This window comes from Sceloporus occidentalis, unplaced genomic scaffold (assembly GCF_023333645.1).
Source record: "Sceloporus occidentalis isolate IW3139 unplaced genomic scaffold, rSceOcc1.0.p SCAF_10, whole genome shotgun sequence".
Taxonomy (NCBI): Eukaryota; Metazoa; Chordata; class Lepidosauria; order Squamata; family Phrynosomatidae; genus Sceloporus; species Sceloporus occidentalis.
Window position 1 is genome coordinate 6,501,255 of NW_028316990.1, and position 12,237 is coordinate 6,513,491.

Consider the following 12,237-nt stretch of genomic DNA (forward strand, 5'->3'; position numbering starts at 1 on the left):
CTAGACTGCACTACTGCTCTTCTCCCAATATGTGAACCTTTAAGAAAAACAAAACAACTTAGCTGGTGGGAAGCAAGCATCCAATGAACTACATTTGGTGCCTTGAGTGGAGATATAATGAGCTTTGTTTAGCTGTGTATTGCCTCATTAAATCGAAAACATACCAGGAAGGGAAGAAGGCCCTGGGCGAGCCTCCAACTGCCTATATAGAAAATCAAAGTCTTATGAGCAGATTGAAGCATGACTTCCCCAAAAGTGCCAGGAACAGAGTGAAAGCCTAGCCTAGAAGCACTTTTGGTGCTGAAGTCCCTATTGACTGGGTGCTATTAAGGATCCTGAAAGCAACCTGAAAGCACTGCATTGATTTGGCGACATCTGAGCAAATGTGCGTTTCCCCCTCCCCCCAGCCAAAGGGAAACTTGATTTTCCTACAAGCATAGAAGAAAACATATTAATGCAGTTGCAGGTTTGCAAATGTGTGCGCACCATTACTAATTTACCTATTCTTTTTTTTAAAAGTTAATCTGCATTATTCAAGTAGACTGTGCCCAAAATACAGTGGGACCTTGTTATCCGCTGGGGTTTGGTTCCCCGTGGATAAGAAAATCCGTGGATGCTCAAGTCCCATTAAATAGAATGGCAGAGCAAAATGGTGCCCATTGTATCAAATGGCAAAGCCATATTTTGCTTTTTGGAATTTATACTTTTTTGGGGGAATATTATCAAGCCATGGATGCTTGAATCCATGGATAAAAATCCATGGATAAGGGAGGCTAACTGCAGACTTTTATAGTGGGTAGGTGCGTCTGCACAAAATAAGATAAGACACCCCTGTAAGTCAGAACAATTGTCCACCTCCCAATGACCACTGCTTTTGTGAAATGGTACACCGTTCAGCATCTAATTCAATGAAGAAAGCTCCACCTCAAAGCTCCAGTTCTTTTCTTCCAAAGAAAAGATATGTTGCAAGACCAAATGGTAAGGAGGATGGGATTGTATAAGTGGGCATAACATGCTGGATGCCAAGGGAGACTTTCAAACATTACAGGGGGGAAAGAATCACTGAAGCATTACCCCTTAGAGGCACAAGAGCTTATACAAAAACATCACTTCCAAACCACAAATCATTTGGATGGGTTACAACAGTCCCGCTTAGCCTTACGAAACACCATTGTGCTTTGGAGACTTTCGTTAATGTGACAAACCGAAGACCAGGCTCAAGATATATTTAGCATTTATGTAGTCCTTTGCAGTGTTTGCTGTGCCTCCTATACATTATCTTGCTATAATTCTTACAACAGCCCTGAAAAGAGGGAGGGTCAAAAACAGTTCAATACAACATGTAGCACTATTAAATGTGAGTTTTATCATTTGTACCCTAAAGGTACAAGTATAAATCATGAGAAAGAGGCAAAGAGGAGTTACAATAAGATGATGCAGTGGCCAAAGAGTGCTTATAGTGCAAACAATTGAGCTTAACTACAGTCCAGGAACTGATCAAGCCACACTCTTTGGAAGAGCATCAGTGTTTGAATCTGCATCTACTGAAAATGCATTAATCTTGAAAACAAAGCCCAAACTTGAGTGTAAAGAAGTTACTTTTGGAGACTACCAGACAGGGGATTTCAGCAAACATGGCCAATGGCTGGGGGATCCTAGGAATTATACTCCCTCTCAGGATTGCCAGCTCTACCCTTAAGACATACACAGAAAGCTGCAGAGCAACATCTGCTTAAAAATACAACCAAGAGGCCACTGATGCCACCAGGTTAAACTGGCATGGGCCAATGCCAATCCCGCTTGCTGAACTGCATCACACAAACTGCTTCCCAAGCAGAGGAGCACCCTGCTATGGTATTTAACTCAAGCTGCTGCGACTTGTTCCAAGACTTCATCACAACTTTTGCCGACTCTTTTGTTTTCGCAGTTCTAAAGGAGGCTCACTCTGCGCCAAAGGCTTACCGTTACAGATGTAAAAACATTTAAAGTGTTTGTTTCTATTTGCGATCCGCCCTGAGCCTCTGGGGATAGGCTGTGTGAAGAATCCCAGAACAAACACATACCTGACAAGGACTGGGAGCGTTAGTCTGACATCTTGTTGTTCCTTTGGGCTTCTGAGATGCACACAGTCATATTTGATGTAACCTGTACAGACATAATAAAGCCACTCATTAGCTGCCACCATTGCATCAAGGAGATAACTGAGAGTGAGGTGTTGTCTGCGGATGGAAGGATGGAACATCTGCAGGATGTGAAAACTTGCATTAATTCTGACCTCCAGTTCCCAGAAGACGTTCAAACATCTATACTTCTCCACTCCCTTTGATTGAAATGCTGAACCTCTAGGGAAAAATAGGGGGTGGGGAAGGGGCTTTTCGTTTTTCTGAATAGAGGTCACTGTTCATGATAGGCATTATCTACTGTCAGCTGCTTCAGGAAATCTCAGATTCATACCATTTGCCCTCCCCAACTGTTTCATTTCGTTGTCCAGCTGTCTCCTGCCTTTGCCTCCATGTTCCCCTTGAGTTCATAAATGCAAATAATATACACTGTACTTGAGGAGGCCTCTGAAGATGGCTGGGAAGTTCAACTCGTGCAAAACATGGTGGTGAATCTGCCTTGGTCTGTATCTTTCCAATGTTAAAAACATCTCAGTCTGTATATCTGGGTCAATCCAAAAGGTTGGGGTCGACTTTTAAAACTACTTATGACTCGGGTATCTGAAAGTCAGCTTGCCCTTTTATGAATATGTCCAGTCAGAATCTTGTCTTCCTTAGACACAATGTCCGGATGCAGGACTTGGCCCAGCAAACTAAAACATGCATGTTCATTGCATGTTTGAAATCTCAACCAGGGCTTGACAGTGAACTAGTCAAGAAAATTGCACTGGCAATTAGAACAGTACAAAATGGGGAGTTTTGAAAAGTTTAGGTATGGTACCATGATATCTGTATCTGGCTCTTAGATGCTTTTTTAAACTGGGAGACTGCAGTGGTGAGTAGCAAGATGGGGATGAAGATTTTCATTGTGAAAGACCACAAGGGGAGGGATAAACCACTTCCATATACTCCCATGGCCTTGATCTGGGTCCAAACTCATTGCCCACAGCTGCTACTTTTTAAAAACCCTGACAGATGTGATTGCAACCCTCCTGTCATATGTACAGTAGTTGGACCTTCAAGTGCCATCTCAAAGTAGTGCGGTGGACATCTGCAGAACTGGAAATTATTCAGATGGAATGGGCCACAGTCCAGAAAAGCCTTGTGCCAAATGAAATCTGTTAGTCTTTATGGCACCACCATACTCTGTTGCTTTTGATATGATGGACCAATGTGGCTACACCTTGGAAAATACTGTCTCTGCTCTCCCTCCTGCCCATAAAATGATTGCATTCACAAACCAGAATAATCCACAGGACCCTGAATGTGGGCACTGGTGACAACATTAATAAAAAATATCCGCGTTGTGCAAGGCTGTCGCTCACAGTCAAAACACTATTTTTTAGAAAAGAAAATCTCAGTGGAAATTGTCTCTGCTAAATACAGTGCCAGCATCTCCTCATCCAGAAGAAGAGGGCAAGCCAGCGTTTCTCTACTCCAAGAAAAGCCCTTTGGTGGGAAAGCAGAGGCAGCAGCTGCAGGAGGCTCCATCTACCTCCAATTAACCCCCTCTTGATTATTTGTTCTGAGTGCTGAAGGTCACAGTTGCTCCACAAGCGATAATGCTGGATCCTCTGTAACTGAATATGCTCTGCATCCTAAAGTTACATATTTTCCACCGAAGTGCGCCTTTTAGATGACCAGCATTACCGCAGGAAAGGCAAGTAATGGTTTTAATTGGTAGGCTAGCTCCCCTGGTTTGTACCCCACTTCCCACAGCTTTCCTTTTCAATCACTAGAGAAGGTATTTGCAAGATGGTTTTGCTTATACCCTTTCCTTCTGTCCTTAAAAAAAGAGAGTACAGTGGGTCCTTGGTATCCACTGAGGTTTGGATCCAGGATCCCCCATGGATAACAAAATCTGTGGCTGCTCAAGTCCCATTAGATACAATGGTGTATTATTTATTTATTTATTTATTTATTTATTTATTTATTTATTATATGGGTCATTGATATCCGCTGGGGTTTGGTTCCAGGATCCCTCATGAATAACAAAAACCATGGATACTTAAGCCCCATTAGATATAATGGTGTATTATTATTATTATTATTATTATTATTATTATTATTTTATTACAGTAGGTCCTTGATATCCACTGGACCACCCCCACTCCCAACAGATAACAAAATCCATGGATGCTCAAATCCCATTAGATATAATGGATAGTAAAATGGTGACCTTTCTACAAATCATCAAAATCAAGGCTTGCTTTTTGGAATTTTTACACACACACAGACACACACAGAAGAATTTCAACCCACATATACTTGAATATGTGGATAAATAATCATTGGGTATGGGAGGCCAACTACAGTCATAACTAATCCATGAAGATGTGCCATTGATACTCACAAGGAGGGCGACTCTTCCAACTGGAAAGAGGGGAGAGGGCTGAGTAATTCTGCAAGGCCTCCCAGGCATTGCGTGAATCACACTATGATGGATTGTGGCATCACATCACAGAAGGATTGGCAAGTATTGTCCAGGCTTGAGCACCTGTCTCGGGTTCAAAGTCACTTTCAGCAGCCGAACCCCTGCCACGTTGTGTGGAGTCATGATATCACAGAGCCCAGCCACTTCCAATCTCCTTGTGGCCAAGGGCAGGACAGGGCAGGGCAGGCAAGCAAACAGATTTGCTCAAAGGGCTGATTACGAAAATTTAGATGTAGGCACCCTTTGAAAGGCTTGATCTTCAAAAGGAAAAAGCCACAAAGTGCACAAAGGACACTGTAAGAGCAGTCGTGTAACCACGAAAATAAACTGAGATGATTTTGACTTGTTCACCAAGCTCTGCCTATACACCAATGGTTCCCAAACTTTGATCCTCCAGGGGTTTTGTACTTTAGCACCCAGAAGCCCCTGCTAGCTTGGTCAATAGTGAGGAATTCTAGGAGCTGAAGTCCAAAACATCTGGAAGGCTAAAGTTTGGGGATGGCTGCTATACACGGTGAGATTTAACGTATCCTGGTTCTGGGAAGAACGACACAAACAAGCCCAGCAATGCTGCTTTTCTCCCATAACACCAAAACATGGAAAAATTGTTTTACTGCAGTTCCCAGAATCCTTCACCCAGTATGGCTTCTGGGAACTGAAGGACAAAAAAATCCAAACAATATCCAAACAAAAAACCAAAAGCAAAAAGAGAACAACCAAACACACCTTTCCCTCCAAGCTCTGCATTAGATCCACCACTGCAGGCATTGTTAGTGGGAGTAGGAAGCTTTTCTCGCTGTGCTAAGCATCGCCAGTTGGCAAAAAGTGGGTAAGGTGTTAGCAAGTTAAGACTGTAAATAGACTGTAAATAGCAAACTATGAAAACAACTCTCCCTTGAGTAAGGCTGGGTTATTTAGACATCAAACACAAGATTATTTAGATGTTAAACACAAGATTTAACCATCAACAATTAACAGCATGCGTTCCCTCCCTAGCCTCTCCAGTGTTTCAAAACGGAGGCAAACACCATCCAAAGTACTTTCATGGGACTTTCCACGTATTTCAGATAGATGCATTTTTCCTTTTGGGGGAAGACTGGGCAGCGAGCTGCTCAAGAAGTCTGCACTCCTTTCATCATTACAACTGTTTAATAGGCTGAGGCCAAAAGGAGATATTTGATCCGTTGTTAAGTTTTGAGGGCCTCTCCTCTCCAAGAAGTATGGATCACTATGGCCTGGTTGCGAAGGACCTGGTATGGAATTAATCCTGCCTTGTGGCAAATGGTTGAGTGGACTCGGCAATCCACTTTGAAACCTTTTCCCAACTCATCACCTTCATGTAACACCCTGAGACATATGTTTCTTTGAAATATCTATCCATCTGTCTCCAATAATCAGTTTCGTTGTAAAGTTTGCCACACAAAAAGCTACCCATCCTTTCTGCACATCACTAGTTTGACTATGGAATTGCTGAAAGGGGAACATACTTGAGTAACACAGAGCATGAATTGCATGCAGATCTCAGGCTCAATCCCTGGTATTTCCAGCTAAAAAGGACTCCAGCCGTCAAAACGATGCTAGGCAACGCAGGTTTCTGGACACAAAACTGTTTGCTGCAGAAGGATTCTCTCATTTCTTCCCCTCTTTTTATGTGATGTTTTCTTTAAAATGCCTCTAAACTGCTTTAAATTCAGTTTAGTTTTCATATGATAGGTTATTTCATTGTTCCTTATGTCAGAACATACGGCTTGAGTCTCCCTTATATGAAATGCATGGGACTGCAGGTGTTTTGGATTTTTAGGGCTTTTGGTTTGCAAAAACAAGTATTCCCAAATCCCCCAAAATCCAAAACACCTCCAATCCCAAGCATTTCATATAAGGGAGACTCAAACTGTTTGTGCTGGCACAAAGAACAATGAAATAACCTATCATATGAAAACTAAACACTGAATTAAAGCATGGATAGCTATTTCAAAGAAACACACACACACACACAATGTGGAACCTTGGAGATGGGACCCAAGTCTAAACATAAAATTCATTTATGTTTCATTGACACCTTATACATATAGTCTGCAGGTAATTTTTCGGATAAGGGAGATGCAACCTAAATTGCTTTTAGCTTCACCATTTTAATTCTCAGTGTAAGTCACCTTGGCTCCCCATTGGAAAAATCTGAAATCTAAAACAAATATATGTCAGCCTGAAAGTCTAGGAAGCCACTCCAGGCTGAAGAGACAACATTCAATAGACAGTTGGACCAACCAAAGGACTCAGTCCTGTATAAAGCACTTTTTCACAGTTTTTAAGAGGTACTTTTACCAACGCCTTTATAAAACACTAGTAAGAATGGTGAAAGAATGTCTTGTTTCAAGTACATAGCTGGAAATACCTGAATCAAAGTCCACATAAGAGCTATTACAGACAGCTAAATGGTTCACTCCTAAGTGTTACTGAACCTTGTTACTAAAGGATTCCCTCATCTCCTAATCAATTTCTTCTTATCAAGGGTCACCATGCTGAAAAATCAGGAGGAAAAAGCTATATTGTGCACCAAATACGAACTCAGCCTCCTCCCTTCCAAAACGTCATGTGTATGAAAAATCTTCCTTGACTCAAGTGGGTTGCTTGAAGAGTCTACACAGTCAGCTTTCCGGGCAATATTTTAAATGCAATTTTTGCAAAAAGTGCAATTCTTTGATGGTGACATTTCACTGTCTCCCTGTTTTATTCTGCTGCAACAACGTCAAAAATCAAGAAAACATTTTTGCAAATTGTGGCAGGTTGTCGTGTTTTCAGACCTTCCATATGATCCAAAGGATGGAAACCTTATTTGTTAACAAGAACCCAAGGGCAGGACAGAGGTATACCTTGGAAAACCTATATTTAGGACTACAATTCCCAGGCTGTCCATGCTGTCTAGGGGATTTTAGGAAGTTGTAGTCCCAAAAACTAAGGCCTGTTACAGACTGCCAAAATAAAGCTGCTTCGGGTCTCTTTGGAGGTATGCTGTTTAAATGATGCATGGGTCCTAAGAATCTTAGTGCTTAGGAATGGAGTGCGGCTTTAGTGCGACCTCCGGACTCTTAGGACCCACGCATCATTTAAATAGCATACCTCCAAAGAGACCTGAAGCAGCTTTATTTTGGCAGTCTGTAACAGGCCTAAGTTTCTCTGCTCCTATCTGAGTCATATATGAGCACAAGCTTTAAGTATTACTCTCTCTGCCTGTCAATGCTTACTTTAAGTCCTGATTTATTCTGCAATCTGTTTAATCTCAGTCTCAAAAATAAGAGATTATCCTGAACAGAAGTTTGGGTTAGAGGTGGAGGGAAGACAACCGAGGATCTCAGTCGTGGGATATGTCCTTTGTATGCAGAAGGTTCAATCCCTTACAAAAACAAGAATAAAAACCACAGGCTGCTGATGGGAATAGAAGAATATCTCTCTGTGTCTCATATGCTGGAGAAGCTGTGATCATCACCAGAGCAGACAGCAGGCAGCTAGATGGACCATCCATCTGACTCAGTACAAAACAGCTTTGCTGGGAATGTTTCTTAAAGCCAAAACTAATGAATTAAATCAATAACAATGTTCTTTTGTTTTATTTTCTGAAAAAGGCAGCAGCCAACGAAGATATGAGGTTCCTGATGGCTGTTTTCCTGTGCAAAATGAACGATTATAGTGGCAACATAAGCACAAAATAAAGGCCATCGTCCCAGACATTGCGTGGAATAGGTGCAGCTTTTTGCCAAATTGGGTCCTACAAATGCACAGCTTTAGAAACACTCACAATTCTCAGTTATAGGGCCTTTAGGCTGCATCCGCACTGCAGAAATTGTCCCGTCTGACACCACTTTAACCGCCATGGAATTCTGCAGATTGTAGTTTGTTGCGGCACCAAAGACGGAAAAAGCCAAATGTCTCATGAAACTACTATTCCCACAATTCTACAGCACTGAGTCGTGACTGTTAAAGTGGTGTCAGACTGGATTATGTCTGCAGTGTGGATGCAGCCCTAGAAATCTGGCGCTGGTACCTAAGAATCTGTTTTCTGTTTTCTGCTCCCCAACCTAGTACAGCAATGTCTCTTTGCCACAGATAGGAAAGTGAGTCTTTCTATTAAGCACTGCTGAGATAACAACCTAAGGGGGAAATCCTGCCTCTGTAGAGAAATTAGGTTTTATTTCTCAATGGAGGAGTAAGCTTGTGTCTAGACTGTATGGCTTCAGACTAAAAGTGGGAGATTACATGGCTGGATGCAAACAGAGAAGAAAGCAACACCTGCACTACAAAGACAACAACTGTTCCTGGGATACTTCTTCCTGACTTGCTAGTTTTCTGAATGAAGAATCAATCTGTCTGTCTGTCTTTCACCAACCTTCTATGCCTGCCTTCCTTCCTTCCTTAATAGAACCAATGCTTTCTTTCTTTCTTTCTTTCTTTCTTAATAGAACCAATGTTCTATGCCTTCCTTTCTTCCTTCCTTAATAGAACCAATGCTCTCTTTCTTTCTTAATAGAACCATCATTCTATGCCTTCCTTCCTTCCTTCCTTAATAGAACCAACATTTTCTTTCTTTCTTTCTTTCTTTCTTTCTTTCTTTCTTAATAGAACCAACGTTCTCCAAAGTTACAATTTCACTTTCCTTAAGAGCGGGTGGCAGCGAACTCTGTAAGAAAGAACGATTACTTTATTAAAACAAGAAAGAAGAGACAGAAGGAAAGAAAGTTGCATTATATTTGGAAGCAGACTTAACTAATTAAAGATTTGTATATGTTAAAAATAAAGGAGAAGAAAGTGAGAAAGAAAATTTACCAATCCCCCCCTCCTTTTCTCACCATCCCCAACCAGCATGGGATGATAGGAGCTATAATCCAATCTGAGGAGCCACTGGCTTGCCATTATGACAGGAGTTATCATCTAATCTGAGAAGCTTGCCATTTTCATCATCCTCAGACAGGGGATGATAGGAGTTCTAACCATCTCAGGAGTTGCTGGCCTAACACTGTAATCCTACTCACTCAGGGTATGATAGGATTTATAACCCAATTTGGCACCTTCTGAGCTGTTTTTGTCTTACTGTTCTTGTCGTTCCCAGCCAGGGGATGATAGGAGTTACAATCCAATTTGAGGAGCTACCATTGTCACTCTCCTCAGAAAGGGGATGACACAAGTTACAACCCAACTTGGCACCTTCTGAGGGGCTGCTGCCCTTCCATTCCCGTCATCCCTAACCAGCCTGGGGATGAGGAGCTGCTGGCTTGCCATTCTCATCCCGCTCAGCTGGGGGATGATAGGAGTTATAACCCCATTTGGCACCTTCCAGGCTGTTTTTGTCTTACCGTTCTTGTCATTCCCAGCCGGGGATGATAGGTGTTACAGCCCAACTAGGCACTTTTCCAGTTGTTCTCATCATCCCCAGCCAGGGGATGATAGGAGTTATAACCCAAGCTCAGGAGCTACCACTGTCATCCTCCTCAGCCAGGGGATGATAGGATTTATAAACCAATCTGGCAGTTTCTGAGCTGTTTTTGGCTTACCGCTCTTGTCATTCCCAGCCAGGGGGATGATAGGCGTCACAACCCAATTAGGCACCTTCTTAGTGGTTGTCATTCTCATCATCCCCAGACAGGGGATGATAGGAGTTACAATCCAATCTGAGGAACTGCTGGCCTAGCACTGTCATCCTCCTCAGACAGGGGGATGATAGGATTCATAACCCAACTTGGCACCTTCTGAGGGGCTGCTGCCCTCCCATTCCCATCATCCCCAGCCAGCCTGGGGATGATAGGAGTTACAACCCAACTGCCACCTTCTGGGGATGCTGAGAATGTCAGGACAAGAACAACTGAGAAGGTTGGATTCTATCAAGTTGGATTATAACTCCCATCATCCCCCAACCCCAACCTTGCAAGGTAGGCCAGGGGCAGGCGTGGCCTAAAGTGGGAGGAGCCAGAGTCATCTGCATTGAAGGGAGGGCCCAGAAAGGGGCGTGGTTTGGGGGGTGGCTTACATGGGCGCGTCAAAAGGGGCGTGACCGCGTTGACTCCGCCCCTCGCCCCTCAGAGGCTCACCTCGCTTCGGTTTCCTCAGAGTTCCGACGACGGAGGAGGGGAAGTATGGCGCCGTCCTTGCAGCCGCCCATCCCGGGCTCGAAGGAGCCCTTCCCTTCAGTGCCTGCCCAAGGGAAAGACCGAGGCCGGAGCCACTAATGTTGCCGCCGCTGCCGTCGCGAAGGGGTCATGGAGCTCGCTCCGGCGCAGTGCGCATGCGCCGCAACCACTTGCCTCAGGCCCGCCCACAAAGGCGGAGGTAGAGGAGGGCGTGGCCACTGCGCATGCGCAAGACGAAGTTGCCTCAAGGAGCTCGATAAAACATTGAAAAACAGGAAAACTAAGGCTCTCATTCGAATCAATAGAAGGGGAGCTCACCTAGGAAATAACTAAACGCGCCACTACAGTATATAGAAAGGAAGAGAGATATATAGAGTGGGGCTTTTTCCTTTCCACGCTCTATTGTTTCCCTTTTTCCCCGCAATGGAGGGGCCTTGTGTCGAACGTTAACCGGAAGTGTTGTTCTGAGAACCCATCGATGGATGGAGGCTCTACCTCTATGTCCTCCCCTCTGCTGCCGAGTGCGCATGCGCAACCTCTACCCCTTCTCAATTGCGGCTGATAGCTAACCTTTGCTTGGCTTGCAGTTAATGGTCCCACCATTAACTGGGTATCAATGGGCTTCCCAAATAATAATGCACTTTGACACCACTTTAAATGCTGAAAATACCCATGGAACCCTGGGATGTGTAGTTTTCCAAGGTCTTCAGCCTCTTCTGCCCAAGAAGGCTGCTGCTTCCCCCCCCCCCCCAAAAAAAAAGAACCCCTACAAATCCCAGGAAGAGGGAGCCATGGCAAAGCTAAAGTAGGGGTCAAAACTGGATTATAGATGTTTCCCAATGACATTCTTGCAAACAAGCTTGCAAAATATGAGCTAGACAAGGCAACTGTTACATGGATTGGTGATTGGTTGACCACCTTGAACCCAAAGGGTGCTCAGCATTGGCTCCATCCTGGAGAGGAGTGACCAGTGGGCTCTGTCCTGGGCCCAGTGCTATTCAACATCTTTATCAATGGCTTGGATGAAGGAATAGAAGGCAGGCTTGTCAAATTTGCAGATGATACCAAATTAGGAGGAATAGCTAATACCCCAGAGGACAGGATCAAGATTCAAAATGACCTGAATAGACTAGAAAGCTGGGCCAAAGCTAACAAAATGAAATTCAACAGGGAGAAATGTAAGGTATTGCACTTAGGGCAGAAAAATAAAATGCACAAATATAGGATGGAGGACACCTGGCTGAATGAAACCACATGTGAAAGGTTTCTGAGAGTCCAAGTAGACCGCAAGTTGAACATGAGTCAACAGTGCGATGCGGCAGCTAACAAGGCCAATGCAGTTTTAGGCTGCATCAATAGAAGTATAGTGTCTAGATCAAGAGAAGTAATAGTGCCACTGTATTCTGCTTTGGTCAGGCCTCACCTGGAATACTGTGTCCAGTTCTGGGCGCCACAGTTCAAAAAGGACATTGAGAAACTGGAGCCATGTGTCCAAAGGAGGGCGACTAAAATGGTGAAGGGTCTTGAA

At 43.6% G+C, this 12,237-nt stretch overlaps 1 protein-coding gene across 1 annotated transcript in view; it reads right to left on the reverse strand.

Moving 5' to 3' along the window:
* Nucleotides 1-10,892, reverse strand: part of LOC149305775 (palmitoyltransferase ZDHHC7) — a 30,667-nt gene extending 19,775 nt beyond the window's left edge. The window contains exons 1-2 of the mRNA XM_089540528.1: nucleotides 10,671-10,892; nucleotides 2,064-2,145 (exon numbers count right to left, since the gene is read on the reverse strand). The gene's annotated coding sequence lies outside the window, so the exon portion shown is untranslated. The remainder of the gene's footprint in view (nucleotides 1-2,063; nucleotides 2,146-10,670) is intronic.
* Between the last annotated feature and the right edge of the window lie 1,345 nt (nucleotides 10,893-12,237).